At 42.5% G+C, this 16015-nt stretch overlaps 1 long non-coding RNA gene across 2 annotated transcripts in view; it reads right to left on the bottom strand.

Moving 5' to 3' along the window:
- Positions 1 to 488: 488 nt before the first annotated feature.
- LOC138992037 (uncharacterized) overlaps positions 489 to 16015 on the bottom strand; it is a 35335-nt gene continuing 19808 nt past the window's right edge. For both annotated transcript variants that reach the window (XR_011467838.1, XR_011467839.1), the window contains exons 5-6: positions 8531 to 8600; positions 489 to 1384 (exon numbers count right to left, since the gene is read on the bottom strand). This is a non-coding gene — a long non-coding RNA (uncharacterized lncRNA). The remainder of the gene's footprint in view (positions 1385 to 8530; positions 8601 to 16015) is intronic.

Raw genomic sequence — 16015 nt, forward strand, 5'->3', positions numbered from 1 at the left:
CAGTGATTCTGGAGCCCAAAAAATAAAGCCAGCCACTGTTTGTACTGTTTCCCCATCTATTTGCCATGAAGTGGTGGGACCTGATGCCATGATCTTAGAGCTGCTGCTTCAAAAAGGGAGTTGGCCTCGAGTCAGTGTCTTCACCAGAGCGAGGGTAAAGAGTGGGAGGGAGCTGCTGCCCTCCAGTGGCTTCCCCAGAAATTACATCAGTGACTATAACACTTCCACCACCGCCCCCCACCCCACCCCGAGACCACCGCAGTTCATGCAGGGGTTTCCTGAGGACTTTCAGGACCGACCTCAGGCAGGGCAGAACAGGAGGAAGATCTGCCTGGGAGCAAGAGGCAGTAAAATTTCAGATACTATTATTAATGTGATCACATCAGTACTCTAAGCTTGGTGAAACCTCGAGAAACATGGATTATATGAACTGTAGGTTTTCAATGAGTAAATATTGCTTTTATAATCAAAGAAGGTAGATGTGTACAATAGAATAATAAGAATTTGAACATCTGTATCGGACTGAAAAACAACCATGCCACCTAGAAATGCAGAATAAAAGACAAAGGGATTAGAAAACTTTTTAATATCAAGGGTTATATAAACAAAGATTAAAATTTTACTTAAGTTGGAGAGGATTTGAGAAACTTTAACCCTGGTGCATTGCTGGTGGGAATGTAAAATGGTGCAGTTACTGTGGAAAATAGTAAGGCAGGTCCTCAAAAACTTAAACATAGAATTACCATATGATCCAGAAATTTCACTTGTAGGTACAAACCCAGAAGAATTGAAAGCAGGGACTCGAACAGATACTTGTATACCCACATTCACAGCAGTGTTATTCACAATAGCCAAAAAGTAGAAACAAGCCAAATGACTATCAACAAATAAATGGATAAACAAAGCGTATATACAAGCAATGGAATATTATTCAACCTTAAGAAGGAATGAAATTCTGAGACAAGCTACAACATGGGTGAATTTTGAGGGCATTATGTTAAGTGGAAAACAGACACAAAGGAAAAATATTATCAGTTCAGTTCAGTTCAGTCGCTCAGTCGTGTCCGACTCTCTGCAACCCTGTGAATCGCAGCACGCCAGGCCTCCCTGTCCATCACCAACTCCTGGAGTTCAATCAGACTCAAGTCCATCGAGTCGGTGATGCCATCCAGCCATCTCATCCTCTGTCGTCCCCTTCTCCTCCTGCCCCCAATCCTTCCCAGCATCAGAGTCTTTTCCAATGAGTCAACTCTTCGCATGAGGTGGCCCAAGTACTGGAGTTTCAGCTTTAGCATCACTCCTTCCAAAGAACACCCAGGACTGATCTCCTTTAGAATAGACTGGTTGCATCTCCTTGCAGTATGGTTCCATTTATAAGAGATACCTAGAATAGACAAATTCATAGAGACAAAAGATGTTACAAGCTACTGGAGGAGAGGAGAATGGGGAGTTATTGTATAATGGGTATAGAGTTTCTATTTAGGGTGATGAAAAGTTCTGAAAATAGATACTGGTGATGGTTATACAACACTGTGAATGTACTTATTGCGAATGATTTTTTTTTTTTTTAAGGCCACAGTGTGCAGCATGTGGGATCTTAGTTCCCCAACCAAGGATTAAACCCATGCCCCCTGCACTAAGAATACAGTCTTAACCACTGGACCATCAGGGAAGTCCCTTATCGCCACTGAATTGAACACTTAAAAACAGATGAAATGGTAACCTTTATGTCAAGCATAATTTACCACAATAAAAAACTTACCTAAGTAAAATGAACTCATCATTTTATCTTTAAAGAAATATGAAACATTCCTTTTGTCTGCATTTTAAGTCATCTTTTTTGGACTTTCTTGAATTATTTACATTACACAAAAATACATTTTAAGGGCATTGCTATTATATACTTTAAGGTTATAATTTCATGGCCTTAGGCATAAATTCTTTGGATTTTTCCTATGGCCAGATGAAATCAAATTGAAGGCTGGAGTTTTCCCACCCATCTTTTAGAGAAATAGCATCTTAAGGCTTTCCTTTTATTTCTTTATTTACCAGGTAGCTCTTGGTTTAGAGGATAAACTTAAAGTTACTGTAAATCAGCTATTCTCAACTAAATTAATAGTTTGGCTTGATTCGTGATTACTATATTCAACTTTGATTATAATTAGAGAAAGTAAAATGATTCTAAAAAGAACTCTAAATAAAAACATATTAAAAATCGGTTCCCAAAATAGCCCCAGAGTCGAAAGTACTATTTTACTGCTATTGAAGTTAGAAGTTTTTCAAACACAAGGAAAGCAGCATATAGGGCAACCTGTGAAGCTTCAGAGTTCAGATCGGAAGATCTGAGTCCCAAGTTACTCGGAACATGGTGAATGAGCAGTAAGCATGTGCTGAATGAGAGGATGATAAGTGCAGGTCACTTCCTCTCCCTGAACCTCAGTTTTCTCATCTGCATAAGAAAGTGTGTGTGTGCTCAGTTGTGTCTGACTCTTTGCAACCCCATGGACTGCAGCCCACAGTATCCTCTGTCCATGGAATTTTCCAGGCAAAAATACTGGAGTGGGTTGCCATGTCCTACTCCAGGGGATCTTCCTGACCCAGGCATACGAACCCTTGTCTCTTGAGTTTCTCGAGTCTCTTGCATTGGCAGGTAGATTCTTTACCACTGCATCACCCGGGAAGCCTCAAAGAAGAAAGGAGTTGGATGAAATTGAGTGGGTCTCAGCCCTGGTCATTAGAATCACCTGGGGAGTTTTTAAAACTACAGATGCTACCAGCTTGCAAAGGAATGCCTTCTGGTACCTGCTACTATGGGGATGAACCTTGAAGACATGATGCTAAATGAACTAAGCCATATACAAAAGGACAAATCTTGCAGGATTCCACCTGTGTGAGATACCTATCATAGTCCAATTCATAAAGACTGCAAGTAGGATGGTGATTACCAGGAACTGGGAGGAAGAGGGAACCGGGAGTTATTTTTTAACGGGTACAGAATTTCTGTTTGGGAAGCTGAAAAAGTTCTGGGGGGGTGGATGGTGGTGTTAGTTGCATAACAATGTGACTATCATAATGATGCTGAACTGTACTCTTAAAAAATTTTTAAATGGTGAATTTCATATTTTGTACAATTTAACACACACACAGACACATAGACGCTCTCATATTGATGCTGTGCCCCACGTCAGACCAGTTGAGTTAGATGGGTGGGACTATGGGTATTTTTTTAAAACTCCTTAGGCAATTTTTTTTTTCTTTTGGCTTGTGAGCTCTTAGTTCCCAGACCAGGGACTGAATCAGGGTCTCAGGCAATGGAAACGCACTGTCCTAACCACTGGACCCCCAGGGAATTCCTTCTCAGCTAATTCTGAAGCACAGAGTTGAGAACCCTGGACCCAGATAATGTCTAAGATTCTGTTTTGCTTCAGTCATCCATGATTCTAAATAAGATGGTCCAACAAGAGAAAATGAAAACTGTCAATGTTTTGGCCCAATTTCATAACTGCAAATAACAACTTCCTTGGATGAATTCAGTTCAGTTCAGTTGTTCAATCATGTCCGACTCTTTGCAACCCCATGAACCACAGCACACCAGGCCTCCCTGTCCATCACCAACTCCAGGAGTTTACCCAAACTCATGTCCATTGAGCTGGTGATGCCATCCAACCATCTCATCCTCTGTCGTCCCCTTCTCCTTCTGCCTTTAATCTTTCCCAACATGAGGGTCTTTTCAAATGAGTCAGCTCTTCGCATCAAGTGGACAAAATATTGGAGTTTCAGCTTCAACAGCAGTCCTTCCAATGAACACCCAGGACTGATCTCCTTTAGGATGGACTGGTTGGATCTCCTTGCAGTCCAAGGGACTCTCAAGAGTCTTCTCCAACACCACAGTTCAAAAGCATCAGTTCTTTAGCTCTCAGCTTTCTTCACAGTCCAACTCTCACATCCATAAATGACCACAGGAAAAACCATAGCCTTGACTAGATGGACCTTTGTTGGCAAAGTAATGTCTCTGCTTTTGAATATGCTATCTAGGTTGGTCATAACTTTCCTTCCAAGGAGTCTTTTAATTTCATGGCTGCAATCACGATCTGCAGTGATTTTGGAGCCCAGAAAAATAAAGTCAGTCACTGTTTCCACTGTTTCCCCATCTATTTCCCATGAAGTGATGGGACCAGAGGCCATGATCTTAATTTTCTGAATGTTGAGCTTTAAGCCAACTTTTTCACTCTCCACTTTCACTTTCATCAAGAGTCTCTTTAGTTCTTCTTCACTTTCTGCCATAAGGGTGGTATCATCTGCATATCTGAGGTTATTGATATTTCTCCTGGCAATCTTGATTCCAGGTTGTGCTTCCTCCAGCCCAGCATTTCACATGATGTACTCTGCATACAAGTTAAATAAGCAGGGTGACAATATACAGCCTTGATGTACTCCTTTCCCAGTTTGGAACCAGTCTGTTGTTCCATGTCCAGTTCTAACTGTTGCTTCCTTACCTGTATACAGGTTTCTCAAGAGGCAGGTCAGGTGGTCTGATATTCCTATCTCTTGAAGAATTTTCCACAGTTTGTTGTGATCCATACAGTCAAAGGCTTTGGCATAGTCAATAAAGCAGAAATAGATGTTTTTCTGGAACTTTCTTGCTTTTTCCATGATCCAGAAGATGCTGGCAATTTAATCTCTGGTTCCTCTGCCTTTTCTAACACCAGCTTGAGCCTCTGGAAGTTCACGGTTCACATATTGCTGAAGCCTGGCTTGGAGAATTTTGAGCATTACTTTACTAGTGTGTGAGATGAGTGCAATTGTGCGGTAGTTTGATCATTCTTTGGCATTGCCTTTCTTTGGGATTGGAATAAAAACTAATGTTTTCCAGTCCTGTGGCCACTGCTGAGTTTTCCAAATTTGCTGGCATATTGAGTGCAGCACTTTCACAGCATCATCTTTCAGGATTTGAAATAGCTCAACTGGAATTCCATCACCTCTACTAGCTTTCTTCATAGTGATACTTCCTAAGGCCCACTTGACTTCACATTCCAGGATGTCTGGCTCTAGGTAAGTGATCACACCATCATGATTATCTGGGTCATGAAGATCTTTTTTGTACAGTTCTTCTGTGTATTCTTGCCACCTCTTCTTAATATCTTCTGCTTCTGTTAGGTCCATACCATTTCTGTCCTTTACTGAGCCCATCTTTGCATGAAATGTTCCCTTGGTATCTCTAATTTTCTTGAAGAGATCTCTAGTCTTTCCTATTCTGTTGTTTTCCTCTATTTCTTTGCATTGATCATTGAGGAAGCCTTTATCTCTCCTTGCTATTCTTTGGAACTCTGTATTCAATTGGGTATATCTTTCCTTTTCGCTTCTCTTGAATCCAAATCACTAATGGACTTACAGTTTTTTTTCCCCTAAATATTTTTTTTTTCTGTTTAGTAATTTTACTTCTTTTCTTAAAATGAATTAACCTTTTCACAAAACTTCATTGGACAGCTGTGCAAGTCTCCACTCAAGATTTGGTCAGATAACAGTAGATTCTAATATAAATTATTCTTACAAAGAATGCGTATGTCTACATTCAGCACACTATCTCTTCGCCAAAGCCAGTCTTTTCTGAAGCCTGGCATTTTCATGCCACATGCCTTATGTTTCAGTTGTCACAGATATCCAAAGAAGTTTTAAACTCAAGGTCTTTTTAAAAACAGTATTTATTGAATAATTGTGCTTTTTTTCCCTAGAAAAATTTATTTTAAAGTAATAGATTTGTAACCATTAAAAGTAATGGAAAATTTTCCATAATGAATATTTGAAGTGACCCAATGAAAGAAAACAGCATGGGTTCTTTATCTAGGAATCTAAATGTTTTATAAAAGAAATTTTGTTTTGAAGTATTTCATTGTCTTGATACAGTAACCACAGGATGTTGAGCCAGCCTAAATAATTAGGCCTAAACAAAAATTGAAATGGAAACTATTTGTAAATGTTTCCCATCTAAAATGAGAGAACGGACGCATGTGAAATACAAAATAACACTCTTTTGTTCTGGAGTTTTTATATATGTTACGTAAAAATCATCTAATGAGTTTTGAATGAAAATTGTTCTCAGCAAAACAAGTGTGAGTCAAAATTCTTTTTGGCAATCATTATTTTTTTTTTGCTTTTCTTTCATTTAGCACTTCTGACTTGAAATGTCCTCTTTAAAACATATGTGACGTTATAAGTGATCAATGAGCTGTGTAACTTAAATGTGCCATTTACCAACCCTAGATCTGAAATTACTGCACTGATTTCACACTAACAGAGTTGTTGTTATCTGTTCTTTTAAACCACATCAGACACTGCCTTCTAAGTTGTTGAAACAAAGCATTTATTCTTCAGTTCAGTTCAGAGTAGTCAAAAGTCTTGATAATGATACAGTTTCAAGGATTAAACAGCATTCTCTGGGGCTTCCCTGGTGGTCCAGTGGTTAAAAAAAAAAAATCCATCTTCCAATGCAGGGGAGGTGGGTTTGATGCCTGGTCAGGAAACCAAGCGCCTGCATTCCATGTGGCAACTAAGCCCGAGCACTACACCGAAGACCCGGTGCAGCCAAAGCTTTTTAAAGTTATCAGCACCTTGTGAAGTCTAGTACCCGCCCATGAGCACTGATTTTCAAAGCACCAGAACTTCGGTCATCACCACCCCAAGATGTCCAATAGCAACACTTCAATACCAATACCATTCTGGGCATCTACTAAGGTGACGGCCAAATATTCTGGGCCCAAAGGTACTTCAGGTTATCACCTGCTGACTTTGTTTAACATGGAAAGAAGCACAAAATGGCAGGAGGCTGTGTTGTTGCCCAATCCAGAACAACAAAGGAAAACAAATATTAACCCTCGATAGTTGGCTTCTAGCCCAGGTCGCTTGAGCAATAAGCCAGAATAACTCCACGGCGACTGGTTATCCCACCTCCTCACTCAGCACATTTTTTCCCCTGCTAAAGGCCAATCTTGTTTAAAATATAATCTTTACCTACTTTAAACCTCCAAGATCCTTTAAGAGCTTCCTAGTTGACCTTGTAAGGTGAATGCTTGGATCACAATGAATTTGCAGTTTTTCCAAGTTTTGGCATCTGCTCTAGCCCATTATATGCCTTTTGTAAGATTCAGATCGGGTCAATCTAGGGAAAAGTAGGTCTAGAGGAAGTAGCCTCACCAAAACCTACCCATCTTGGGTCTACAATGTAATGGTACTTGAACTATAGAATCTACAGTAAGACAAAAAAAAAAAAAAGCCTCAAAGCTATTACATTTTAATGTTAAGCGTAATAATAAGACTCATCTCAGGGCTTCCCTAGCCATTCAGTGGTTAACAATCCACCTTGCAATGCAGATTGCAATGCAGAGGACACCGGTTCTCTCCCTGGCCCAGGAAGATTCCACATGCCACAGGGCCACTAAGCCTGTGCCCCACAGCTACTGAAGCCTGTGCTCTAGAGCCCACGAGCCACAACTGCTGAGCCCACCAGTATGTCCGACTCTTTGCGATCCCATGGACTGTAGCCTGACAGGCTCCTCTGTCCATGGAATTCTCCAGGCAAGAATACTGGAGTGGGTTGCCATTCCCTCCAGGGGATCTTCCTGACCCAGGGATTGAACACGTGTCTCCTGCACTGAAGGCAGAGTCTTTACTGTCTGAGCCACCAGGGAAGCCCAAATATAATGTAAGTGCTAGGTAAATAGTTGAAGATGAGTGGAAAATTTAAAATGTAAGGACATGATAAATTTGAAGGTAAAAGGATAAAAGGAGCTATATTAAAAAAAAAAAAAAAAAAGACTGATCTTAGTGTATTATGACCCTTATTCCATCTTGTGCCTGTGTGCTCGGGTGCTTCAATCATGTCCGATTCTTTGTGACCCTATGGACCATAGCCTGCCAGGCGCCTCTGTCCATGGGGTTTCCCAGGCAAGATTATTAGAATGGGTTGCCATGCCCTCCTCCAGGGGATCTTCCCAACCCAAGGATCGAACCCATGCCTCCTGAGTATCCCGTATTGCAGGCAGATTCTTTACTCACTGAGCCACCTGGGAAGCCCTATTCCATCCCGAGACACATGCAAATGCTTTTTGTTGGAAATGCAACCTACCAGCAACATTTCCTGTTTTTGGGTTCCTCAAATAAATGAAACTTCCCATGTCAAATAAGTTATATATCTAAAATAAATTTGCATGTCTGATCCATGTGACCCCTTCAGATTTACAAAGCATTAACAGTACTAACTACGTAGTGGACATGGTTTGGGGTACATTCTCAAACATATTATCATCTGTCTCCTTTTATGAATAAGCAAACAAAAGCTTAGTGAGGTCAAATTCTTTGCCAAATTTTCAACATAATTCAAAATCTAATGCTACACCGTTACTTCCTCTACTGAAATTTAAATGCAAGCTATTTTTGTACAAAGAGGAATAGAGAATAAAATGCAAGTTTTTCTTGTTTTTCACAAATTTCCATTCAGGAAATACTTATTGAGAAATATTTGTTGAGCACTTACCATATACTGGGCACTATTAGGCAACTAGGAATGTAGTAGTGAACAAAACAAAATGTTGCAGAGGTTACATCTAAATGGGAGGAGATGGAAAATAAACAAAGGTCACTTGATAGTATGTAAGTAGCGGTTAAGTGCTAACAGCTCCGCATTGCTCAATCCAGTCATAAATTTCCTGCCCTCATTTCCAAAACGTGCAAACAGCACATTTTGTACCTTTAACACAACTGGTCACTTTAACTGATCACAACTGATCCTCCTTAAAGCATTTTCTTCCCTATGCACAAAAGCAGCTGCCACAATAGCTATTCCTCCTCAGTCTTCATTACTGGTTCCTTCTCATGTCCCTGAGCTCTGAACATGGGAGTGTCCCACGACTCAGCCCTCATAAATCTTCTCTGTTTATACTCAGATTTCATTCAGTTTCACAGCTTTAATTACCATCCATGCATTGATGACTTGTTTATCTCTCTCCTAGGTCTCTATCCTGAACACCTTTGGTGGCAAACCTTAGATAACTCAAGCACCTCAGACTTAATAAAAATGGACTGCAATCTTATTCCAAACTTTCAGTTGCTCAGGTATAAACATTAGAGTCATCCTTGACTTGTCTCTTTTTTCCTCCCCATGTCTAATTTATGAGCAAACCCTGTCTGCTCTACATTCAAAATACACCCCATGTCTGTCCACGTCTCCATTTCCCTTGGACTACCTTTCCCTCAATCACCAGCACCTAATCTGGATTACTGCAGTCTCCTAACAGGATTACCTCCTTCTTCCTTTGCCCTCTCCATTCAACAACCAAATTAATTATTTTTTAATAACAATATCTTAAACTATTTATTTTTATTTATTTATTTGTCTTAGTTGCAGCCTGGCACGTGGGATCTTCGATCTTTGCTGAGCATGGACACTCTTAGCTGTGCAGCACGTGGGATGTAGTTTGCCGACCAGGGATAGGACCCAGGCCCCCTGCCTTGGTAGTGCAGAATTGTAGCCACTGGCCCACCAGGGAAGTCTCCAGATTAATTCTTTGGACCTATGTCGGCCCACGTCATTCCTTTTCTTAAAACCCTCCAACAGATTCCCATCACACATGATGGAGAACCACAAAGCTGCTTTTCTGACCACCTCCTTGCTCACCACACTCCCAGCACTGGCCTCATTGCTCTGCAAGCAAATGCCTCCTCAGGGCCTTTGAACTTGTTGTTTCCTCTTCCTGAGATGAAGAGGTTTTCTTTCTTTTTTTTTTTTTCTGGCTGCACTATGCAACTTGCAGGATCTTAGTTCCCTGACCAGGGACTGAACCTCAGTCCTAAACAATGAACTGTCAGGGAATTCCCTAGTTGAAGAGCCTCAAACATGACTGAATGCTCAGCTGAGTCTGTTATGTCACAGCCAGGACCCTGGGATATGACCCCTGGGACCCTGACTAGTGGGATGAGAGGATCTGGTGCACCCCCCTGACTATTCTGACCACCTTGACCGACCTCTCTGAACACTCAGAGATGACAGAGGGGCTCCCCTCTCCACTTAGAGCGAGCACTCCTGGGGGCAAAAAGATACCATAGAAGCCTCAGCCTCACAAGAAAACAGGGATCTTGTTCAGCAGCTGCCTCACCTCCTCTCCTGGCTGCAAAGTCCACAACTATGTTGAGTTCAGCATAATTCTGCTGGATCTGAGAAGACAGAAAATGAACTCTCCCTGCAACAGAGCTGCAAGAAAAAGCCAGCATGTTCCAGTAGGAGCCAGAGTATTCCTGGGACAGGATACACTAAAGAAAAAAATTTCTTGAAATCCTATATGGCTACTCTCCCAGCATATGGGATTTATACCCCTGACAAGGGGGCTTTCCCGGTGGCTCAGACAGTAAAAAATCTGCTTGCAATACGGTAGACCCAGGTTTGATCCCTAGGATGGGAAGACCCCCTGGAGAAGGGAATGAATGGCAACCCACTCCAATATTCTTGCCGGGAGAATTCCATAGACAGAGGAGCCTGGTGAACTACAGTTCATGGGGTTGCAAAGAGTTGGACACGACTGAGCGACTAACACACACACAAGGGCCCTAGGAGTAGGGGAGAACTCTCTGCTGGGGTGGCTCTTCAAGGCATGTCTACTCTCAGTGAAGTCAAAGTGTCTGCGTTGCCCTGCCAGATGGTAGAAGAAGGAATACAGAAGCTGAGGGAGGCAGGCACGTTGGAATAGATATTTTAAGTGAGCCTGAAAGACCCACCAAGGGATTATGTTCTACACATAGGCCCAGAGTACACTGCATTTGCCAAAGCTGTCAGGATTATGCTAGAGAGAGGGACACCAGCATCATTGAGATATTCAGGGGCGTCAAAGGCTGCCAAGAGGCAAGACTGTCACACGCTTGGCTTACTTACAGAAACAAGGTTGGGGGCAGCACTTAACCACCAGGATTGAGGAGGTCAAAAATTACTATAATGACCAGCAAAGTGGAATGGCAGACCAGGGGCCTTAGCCCAAAGAGAGTTGTGGAAATCTTGGTGAATAGGATAGGAAAATGCTCCTCCAGCCCACTCAGGGATGTCCCCTGCTCCCCAAAAAATTATCACATCTCACGGGGCAAAATACATGGATAGCTAAAGTGGATATTACTCAATACATATAATCAAAAGAAAGCAAGACTGGAGAAGCAGGAGGCTAAGATCAGTCACCCTAACAAAACGTCATGAATGGAGAACCAACAAGAGCTTCCTATGGGACTTTGCTGGTGGTCCAGTGGTTAAGAACCCACTTGCCAATGCAGAGGAAGGACATGGGTTTGATCCCTGGTCCAGGAATGTTCCACATGCCATGGGGCAACTAAGCCCATGCACCTCCACAAGACAAGCCACCCCAGTGAGAAGCCCAAGCGCCATAACTAGAGACGAGCCTGCTTGCCCAAACTAAAGAAAGCCCACGAGCAGCAAAGAAGACCCAGTCAAAATTAAAAAAAAAAAAAAGGCTCTGATTAGTAGGAGGAGGAGAAGAGCTGTTTGTTGCTACAAAATAGGGGCAAGGAAGAATATGTATGGAGCTCAGGTGACCCACTTGGGTGCTTTATGGTACTCCTTTGCCCGACTAAGAATGTATATGGACAAGTAGAGCACCCTCAGCCTGAGAAAGGTATGATTATCAGTGAGTCAGACCCCTCAGAAATGAGGGTTATGTTCCACCACCAGAGAAGACACGGAGACAAATGGAGATGATGGCTGGGGGCAAGGAAAATTAGAATGGATGGTGAAGAGGGGAGAGCCTGAGAACCAGCTGTGGCCCCAAGACCAACTGCAGGGCTGAGGACTATAGTTTATCCCACTAACATCCCCTTCTAAGTTTCTCTACAAGAAGAAAGGTGTGCCAGAACCCTGGAGGGGCCGTTGCCCAGATGTGAAAGAAGGGGATCTGCATGGTCCATGGGGGTGGGCTCTGGCAGTCAGGAAGATGAACCACTTGGATCGCTCATCAAGAAAGAACTTCCATCTATCCAGCTTCTGGGTGAATGACTGACTTGACCGCCTCCAGCTGCAGCCTCGGTTTTTGAGCTGCGGCCACACTCTTACTGAACAGCCCCTTGGACAATAATTGAACACGGTTGTTTGACTAGGGCCTGACCTCTTGGTACCCAACCTGAATCCCCTCTAATTGGCAATCTTTGCTCTGGAGCCTCTTGCTGAGTGGGTCAAAACTTTGTCAGACCTGCATTATGTTCTGAGTCACTCCTTGTTCCATCCTGTTTTCTCCTCACTTTTCTTTGACAAGCTTCAGGTTCAAATCATGGTCCAAAGGGCTTTGCTTATCTTATCCTGCTTCCTCCCCATTTTTTAATTTCACAGGCATTTTTCCCAAATCAACTCTTTGCACTGTTAGCTTCTTAGAAGACTGACACAGATGGTTGTGAGAGATGACTTCCTCCCTGTGTGATTTTGGGCAAATAACTTAAACTCTCTAAGCTTCAGTTTTCTCACTATGAAATGGGGCTATTATTATCTCTCTCATTGGATTGTTGTGGGGGGGGCTTAAATATATAAAATATTTAAGAGTTTTATGAGAATTAAATGAGAGAATGCATACAAAATGTTTAGCAGACAACCTTGCACCTTTGGTAAATGCTTCCTCTTAGGCTAATGAAAAGCTAAGGCAGACTATGAATGGGAACTCTTTAGTTTTCCTCCATCCTGGGGGAATATATTCATTTGCTTCTTGCTTGGAGAATCCCAGGGACGGGGGAGCCTGGTGGGCTGCCGTCTATGGGGTCGCACAGAGTCGGACACGACTGAAGCGACTTAGCAGCAGCAGCAGCAGCAGAGAGGACTGTTACTGTTATTTCCCATACCATTAACATCTTCACCTATGCTAAGCCAAAAAGGTTTTAAAAAAAGCAGAGCCCAGGGCTTCCCTAGTGACCCAGTGGTTAGGAGTCCACCTGCCAGTGCAGCGGACACGAGTTCAATCCCTAGTCTGGGAAGACCCCACATGCCGCAAAGCAACTAAACCCGTGTGCCACAGCTACTGAGCCTGTGCTCTAGACCATAAGCTGCAACTTCTGAAGCCTGCACGCCCTAGAGCCGGGCTCGGCAACAACAGAAACCCCCACAATGAGAGAGTAGCCCGCTCACAGCAGCTAGAAACCCTGTTCACAGAAAAGAAGACCCAGTGCAGCTAAAAAGAAATAAATAAAACAAAAATAAAGCTCAGTTCAGTTCAGTTCAGTTGCTCAGTCCTGTCCACTCTTTAAGACCCCATGAATCACAGCACGCCAGGCCTCCCTGTCCATCACCAACTCCTGGAGTTCACTCAAACACATGACCATCATAGAGTCGGTGATACCATCCAGCCATCTCATCCTCTGTTGTCCCCTTCTCTTGCCCCCAGTCCCTCCCAGCATCAGTCTTTTCCAATGAGTCAACTCTCTGCATGAGGTGGCCAAGGTATTGGAGTTTCAGCTTCAGCATCATTCCTTCCAATGAACACCCAGGACTGATCTCCTTTAAGATGGACTGGTTGGATCTCCTTGCAGTCCAAGGCACTCTCAAGAGTCTTCTCCAACACCACAGTTGAAAAGCATCAATTCTTCGGCACTCAGCCTTCTTCACAGTCCAACTCTCACATCCATACATGACCACTGGAAAAACCATAGCCTTGACTAGACAGACCTTTGTTGGCAAAGTAATATCTTTGCTTTTTAATATGCTGTCTAGGTTGGTCAGAACTTTTCTTCCAAGGAGTAAGCGCCTTTTAATTTCATGGCTGCAATCACGATCTGCAGTGATTTTGGAGCCCAAAAAAATAAAGTCTGACACTGTTTCCACTGTTTCCCCATCTATTTCCCTTGAAGTGATGGGACCAGATGCCATGATCTTAGTTTTCTGAATGTTGAGCTTTAAGCCAACTTTTTCACTCTCCACTTTCACTTTCATCAAGAGGCTTTTGAGTTCCTCTTCACTTTCTGCCATAAGGGTGGTGTCATCTGCATATCTGAGGTTATTGATATTTCTCCTGGCAATCTTGATTCCAGCTTGTGCTTCTTCCAGTCCAGCGCTTCTCATGATGTATTCTGCATAGAAGTTAAATAAGCAGGGTGACCATATACAGCCTTGATGTACTCCTTTTCCTATTTGGAACCAGTCTGTTGTTCCATGTCCAGTTCTAACTGTTGCTTCCTGACCTGCATATAGGTTTCTCAAGAGGCAGGTCAGGTGGTCTGGTATTCCCATCTCTTTCAGAATTTTCCACAGTTTATTGTGATCCACACAGTCAAAGGCTTTGGCATAGTCAATAAAGCAGAAATAGATGTTTTTCTGGAACTCTCTTGCTTTTTCCATGATCCAGTGGATGTTGGCAATTTGATCTCTGGTTCCTCTGCCTTTTCTAAAACCAGCTTGAACATCTGGAAGTTCACGGTTCACGTATTGCTAAAGCCTGGCTTGGAGAATTTTGAGCATTACTTTACTAGCGTGCGAGATGAGTACAACTGTGTGGTAGTTTGAGCATTCTTTGGCATTGCCTTTCTTTGGGATTGGAATGAAAACTGATGTTTTCCAGTCCTGTGGCCTCTGCTGAGTTTTCCAAATTTGCTGGCATATTGAGTGCAGCACTTTCACAGCATCATCTTTTAGGATTTGAAATAGCTCAACTGGAATTCCATCACCTCCACTAGCTTTGTTCATAGTGATGCTTTCTAAGGCCCACTTGACTTCACATTCCAGGATGTCTGGCTCTAGGTTAGTGATCGTATCATCGTGATTATCTGGGTCGTGAAGATCTTTCTTGTACAGTTCTTCTGTGTATTCTTGTCACCTCTTCTTAATATCTTCTGCTTCTGTTAGGTCCATACCATTTCTGTCCTTTATCAAGCCCATCTTTGCATGAAATGTTCCTTTGGTATCTCTGATTTTCTTGAAGAGATCCCTAGTCTTTCCCATTCTGTTGTTTTCCTCTATTTCTTTGCATTGATCGCTGAGGAAGGCTTTCTTATCTCTTCTTGCTATTCTTTGGAACTGCATTCAGATGCTTATATCCTTCCTTTTCTCCTTTGCTTTTCACTTCTCTTCTTTTCACAGCTATTTGTAAGGCCTCCCCAGACAGCCATTTTGCTTTTTTGCATTTCTTTTCCATGGGGATGGTCTTGATCCCTGTCTCCTGTACAATGTCATGAACCTCATTCCATAGTTCATCAGGCACTCTATCTATCAGATCTAGGCCCTTAAATCTATTTCTCACTTCTACTGTATAATCATAAGGGATTTGATTTAGGTCATACCTGAATGGTCTAGTGGTTTTCCCTACTTTCTTCAATTTAAGTCTGAATTTGGTAATAAGGTGTTCATGATCTGAGCCACAGTCAGCTCCCGGTCTTGTTTTTGTTGACTGTATAAAGCTTCTCCATCTTTGGCTGCAAAGAAATTAATCCATCTGATTTCGGTGTTGACCATCTAGTGATGTCCATATGTAGAGTCTTCTCTTGTGTTGGTGGAAGAGGGCGTTTGCTATGACCAGTGCATTTTCTTGGCAAAACTCTATTAGTCTTTGCCCTGCTTCATTCCGTAATCCAAGGCCAAATTTGCCTGTTACTTCAGGTGTTTCTTGACTTCCTACTTTTGCATTCCAGTCCCCTATAATGAAAAGGACATATTTTTTGGGTGTCAGTTCTAAAAGGTCTTGTAGGTCTTCATAGAACCGTTCAACTTCAGCTTCTTCAGCGTTACTGGTTGGGGCATAGACTTGGATTACTGTGATATTGAATGGTTTGCCTTGGAAACAAACAGAGATCATTCTGTCATTTATGAGATTGCATCCAAGTACTGCATTTTGGACTCTTTTGTTGACCATGATGGCCACTCCATTTCTTCTGAGGGATTCCTGCCCACAGTAGTAGATATAATGGTCATCTGAGTTAAATTCACTCCATTCCAGTCCATTTGAGTTCGCTGATTCCTAGAATGTCGACATTCACTCTTGCCATCTCTTGTTTGACCACT

The sequence above is a fragment of the Bos mutus genome, chromosome 19 (genome assembly GCF_027580195.1).
Source record: "Bos mutus isolate GX-2022 chromosome 19, NWIPB_WYAK_1.1, whole genome shotgun sequence".
NCBI lineage: Eukaryota > Metazoa > Chordata > Mammalia > Artiodactyla > Bovidae > Bos > Bos mutus.